Raw genomic sequence first — 5662 nt, 5'->3', positions numbered from 1 at the left:
TATGACCCATCTCCTAGAGTAATGGAAATAAAAACAAAAATAAATAAGTAGGACCTAATTAAACTTGAAGACTTTTGCACCGCAAAGGAAACTATAACCAAGGTGAAAAGAAAAGCCTCAGAATGGGAGAAAATATAGCAAATGAAACAACTAACAAAGGATTAATCTCCAAAATATACAAGCAGCTCATGCAGCTCAGTACCAGAAAAACAAACAACCCAAACAAAAAGTGGGAAGATACACTTTTAAAAAATTAACTTGAAGTCAAGGTGATAAGCCATGGAAGTGCAACTGCAGACACCAAAAATTCCCAGAATTAAAATTTTAGAAACTCCTCAAGATTGCTTTGGCTATTCGAGGTTTTTTGTATTTCCATACAAATTGTGAAATTATTTGTTCTAGTTCTGTGAAAAATACCGTTGGTAGCTTGATAGGGATTGCATTGAATCTATAGATTGCTTTGGGTAGAATAGCCATTTTGACAATATTGATTCTTCCAATCCATGAACACGGTATGTTTCTCCATCTGTTTGTGTCCTCTTTGATTTCTTTCATCAGTGTTTTATAGTTTTCTATGTATAGGTCTTTTGTTTCTTTAGGTAGATATACTCCTAAGTATTTTATTCTTTTTGTTGCAATGGTGAATGGTATTGTTTCCTTAATTTCTCTTTCTGTTTTTTCATTGTTAATATATAGGAATGCAAGGGATTACTGTGTGTTAATTTTATATCCTGCAACTTTACTATATTCATTGATTAGCTCTAGTAATTTTCTGGTAGAGTCTTTAGGGTTTTCTATGTAGAGGATCATGTCATCTGCAAACAGTGAGAGTTTCACTTCTTCTTTTCCTATCTGGATTCCTTTTACTTCTTTTTCTGCTCTGATTGCTGCGGCCAAAACTTCCAACACTATGTTGAATAGTAGTGGTGAGAGTGGGCACCCTTGTCTTGTTCCTGATTTCAGGGGAAATGCTTTCAATTTTTCACCATTGAGGGTGATGCTTGCTGTGGGTTTGTCATATATAGCTTTTATTATGTTGAGGTATGTTCCTTCTATTCCTGCTTTTTGGAGAGTTTTAATCATAAATGAGTGTTGAATTTTGTCAAAGGCTTTCTCTGCATCTATTGAGATAATCATATGGTTTTTATCTTTCAATTTGTTACTGTGGTGTATTACATTGATTGATTTGCGGATATTGAAGAATCCTTGCATTCCTGAGATAAAGCCCACTTGGTCGTGGTGTATGATTTTTTTAATATGTTGTTGGATTCTGTTAGCTAGAATTTTGTAAAGGATTTTTGCATCTATGTTCATCAGTGAAATTGGCCTGTAGTTTTCTTTTTTTTGTGGCATCTTTGTCTGGTTTTGGAATTAAGGTGATTGTGGCCTCATAGAATGAGTTTGGACGTTTACCTTCTTCTGCAATTTTCTGGAAGAGTTTGAGTAAGATAGGTATTAGCTCTTCTCTAAACTTTTGGTAGAATTCAGCTGTGAAGCCATCTGGTCCTGGGCTTTTGTTTGCTGGAAGATTTTTGATTACAGTTTCGATTTCCTTGCCTGTGATGGGTCTGTTAAGATCTTCTATTTCTTCCTGGTTCAGTTTTGGAAAGTTATACTTTTCTAAGAATTTGTCCATTTCATCCAAGTTGTCCATTTTATTGGCATAGAGCTGCTGGTAGTAGTCTCTTATGATCCTTTGTATTTCAGTGTTGTCTGTTGTGATCTCTCCATTTTCATTTCTAATTTTGCTAATTTGGTTCTTCTCTCTTTGTTTCTTAATGAGTCTTGCTAATGGTTTGTCAATTTTGTTTATTTTTTCAAAAAACCAGCGAATAGCCAAAGTAATCTTGAGAAAGAAGAACGGAACTGGAGGAATCAACCTGCCTGACTTCAGACTCTACTACAAAGCCACAGTCATCAAGACAGTATGGTACTGGCACAAAGACAGAAATATAGATCAATGGAACAGAATAGAAAGCCCAGAGATAAATCCATGAACCTATGGACACCTTATCTTTGACAAAGGAGGCAAGGATATACAATGGAAAAAAGACAACCTCTTTAACAAGTGGTGCTGGGAAAACTGGTCAACCACTTGTAAAAGAATGAAACTAGAACACTTTGTAACACCATACACAAAAATAAACTCAAAATGGATTAAAGATCTAAATGTAAGACCAGAAACTATAAAACTCCTAGAGGAGAACATAGGCAAAACACTCTCCGACATAAATCACAGCAAGATCCTCTATGACCCACCTCCCAGAATATTGGAAATAAAAGCAAAACTAAACAAATGGGACCTAATGAAACTTAAAAGCTTTTGCACTACAAAGGAAACTATAAGTAAGGTGAAAAGACAGCCCTCAGATTGGGAGAAAATAATAGCAAATGAAGAAACAGACAAAGGATTAATCTCAAAAATATACAAGCAACTCCTGCAGCTCAATTCCAGAAAAATAAATGACCCAATCAAAAAATGGGCCAAAGAACTAAACAGACATTTCTCCAAAGAAGACATACAGATGGCTAACAAACACATGAAAAGATGCTCAACATCACTCATTATTAGAGAAATGCAAATCAAAACCACAATGAGGTACCATTACACGCCAGTCAGGATGGCTGCTATCCAAAAGTCTACAAGCAATAAATGCTGGAGAGGGTGTGGAGAAAAGGGAACCCTCTTACACTGTTGGTGGGAATGCAAACTAGTACAGCCACTATGGAAAACAGTGTGGAGATTCCTTAAAAAAATGGAAATAGAACTGCCATATGACCCAGCAATCCCACTCCTGGGCATACACACCGAGGAAACCAGATCTGAAAGAGACACGTGCACCCCAATGTTCATCACAGCACTGTTTATAATAGCCAGGACATGGAAGCAACCTAGATGCCCATCAGCAGATGAATGGATAAGGAAGCTGTGGTACATATACACCATGGAATATTACTCAGCCGTTAAAAAGAATTCATTTGAACCAGTCCTAATGAGATGGATGAAACTGGAGCCCATTATACAGAGTGAAGTAAGCCAGAAAGATAAAGAACATTACAGCATACTAACACATATATATGGAATTTAGAAAGATGCTAATGATAACCCTATATGCAAAATAGAAAAAGAGACACAGAAATACAGAACAGACTTTTGAACTCTGTGGGAGAAGGTGAGGGTGGGATATTTCAAAAGAACAGCATGTATACTATCTATGGTGAAACAGATCGCCAACCCAGGTGGGATGCATGAGACAAGTGCTCAGGCCTGGTGCACTGGGAAGACCCAGAGGAATCGGGTGGAGAGGGAGGTGGGAGGGGGGATTGGGATGGGGAATACATGTAAATCTATGGCTGATTCATATCAATGTATGACAAAACCCACTGAAATGTTGTAAAGTAATTAGCCTCCAACTAATAAAAAAATAAAAAAAAAAAATTTTAGAAACTCCTATTTCACAGGAACCCTAGCTGAGTATCATGAGTATTATTTTTTATTGATTTCTACTGCTCTTGTTAGATATTCTTTTATATCTGCATTGAGATGCAGAGTATTTTTTGATGTATCAGTTCAGTTCAGTTGCTCAGTCGTGTCTGACTCTTTGCGACCCCATGAACTGCAGCATGCCAGGCTTCCCTGTCCATCACCAACTCCTGGAGTCCACCCAAACCCATGTCCATCGAGTTGGTGATGCCTAATGTCATATTTTGCTTAAAGTATTGCACAGGCATAATGTATTTCTGGTCATGATTGTGTTGGTAGGGTCCATTCAACATTTGCTTTTTCAGAAAAGCTGTTTTTTCAGATGTCCCTTCTCTATGTTGTATATTAGCAATTCATAACAAAAATCATTACTGAACTGTTTTTGTTTTATAATTCTATAGCCCTAGAGTGCTTTTGTGTATTCAGAATAGAGTAATAGCAATTATAATGAAAAAAAGAAAATCTTGATCTGCAATCAGAAAGATTGTTAATTTCCTTCCTAAGTGACCAATTGATTTGAACCAGCCATTCCAATCTCAAGTCTTAGGAAAAAATGTGCAAAATGGCTATGAGTCTTTAAAAAGAAAACTCTTTTAAAAAGAGCAGACTGTGATTGATTGCACATTGATATAAACATGCACATGGGGCTAGTTCTGCAGCCTAGAGATGGAAAAATTCCTGTCGGAATCACAGAAAAATAGATGCATTTAAAGAGAGCCTAAGGCAGTGGAAGCAAGAGGATTGAGGGTTGGGGAGACAGCCTGAATTGCATTATTTGAATGTTATTAGAAGCCTGTGTCCGGGATGCCCTTTTGAGCAGTTTGTTTTAAGGCAGTGTAGCCTGTGGGGTATGAGATAGAGTCAGCAGGAGCTGCTGATGTGGTCCCAGCCGGGACCTCACAGAGCACGGTGTGGACTCAGATGTCTGCATGTGGTCCCCAGAGTCAAGAAATGGAGTGAGACTGTTGAACACAGGCGAGCACAGACCCAAGTGGAGGCTCTGAGATCTGGGCACCACTCCATCACATCACACCTGACTGGCTGGATGTGGTCAGGTCACTTCTTAGGAAGGTCGTTAGAACGTGGTCTGTAAGACGGCTTCCAGTTCTGACCTTCTGGAACTGGTTATGAGCGGATACTTACCTGTGAGGAAGGGCTCGGTCAGACAAGGTGTTCAAACAGATTCACAGGAGGATAGGACGTTAAATGACCACCCCTCCCAAAAAAACCCCTCTAGTTCTTGACCAAGGGCTGGCTGATGGATGGTGTGCAGCCCAGACTGGCGCTGAGTGCCAGAGCTGGCCAGGTGCCAGCAGCACAGAGCTCCTCGCAGGTGAGGTCATGTGGCTGTAGTGAAGCTTATTATGAGAAGGTGAATCCAAGGTGCTGTCAGAGTCAGGGAGGGACATCTGAGTGAGAGTGAGGGTAGGTGTTGCCCAGGTGAGGTCAGAGACAGAGGGAATTGTGTGTGGAGGTCCAGAGAAGAGAGACACCAGGTTGAGGGCCAGGTGTTGAAACATGTGGAGAAAAGGGAACCCTCTTACACTGTTGATGGGAATGCAAACTAGTACAGCCACTATGGAGAACAGTGTGGAGATTTCTTAAAAACTGGAAATAGAACTGCCATATGACCCAGCAATCCCACTCCTGGGCATACACACTGAGGAAACCAGATCTGAAAGAGACACGTGCACCCCAATGTTCATCGCAGTGCTGTTTATAATAGCCAGGACATGGAAGCAACCTAGATGCCCATCAGCAGACGAATGGATAAGGAAGCTGTGGTACATATACCCCATGGAAGCACATATACTAAAATTGGAACGATACAGAGAAGATTAGCATGGCCCCTGCACAAGGATGACACGCAAATTCGTGAAGCGTTCCATATATATATTTTTTTAAATAAAAAAAAAAAAAAGAATTCATTTGAATCAGTTCTAATGAGATGGATGAAACTGGAGCCCATTATACAGAGTGAAGTAAGCCAGAAAGATAAAGACCAATACAGTATAGTAATGCATATATATGGAATTTAAAAAGATGGTAATGATAACCCTATATGCAAGACAGAAAAAGAGACACAGATGTATAGAACAGACTTTTTTGGACTCTATGGGAGAAGGCGAGGGTGGGATGATCTGAGAGAACAGCATCAAAACATGTATATTATCAAGT

General features: G+C 39.3%; 1 non-coding gene across 1 annotated transcript; it reads left to right on the top strand.

The window, feature by feature from the left end:
• Positions 1-5268: 5268 nt before the first annotated feature.
• Positions 5269-5379, top strand: LOC133055280 (U6 spliceosomal RNA). The gene has a single exon (XR_009692579.1). It is a non-coding gene; the product is annotated as a U6 spliceosomal RNA (small nuclear RNA).
• Positions 5380-5662: the final 283 nt, after the last annotated feature.

This window comes from Dama dama, chromosome 4 (genome assembly GCF_033118175.1).
Source record: "Dama dama isolate Ldn47 chromosome 4, ASM3311817v1, whole genome shotgun sequence".
NCBI lineage: Eukaryota > Metazoa > Chordata > Mammalia > Artiodactyla > Cervidae > Dama > Dama dama.
The sequence above is the reverse complement of the archived record's forward strand: the minus strand, read 5'-3'. Positions and strand labels throughout refer to the sequence as shown.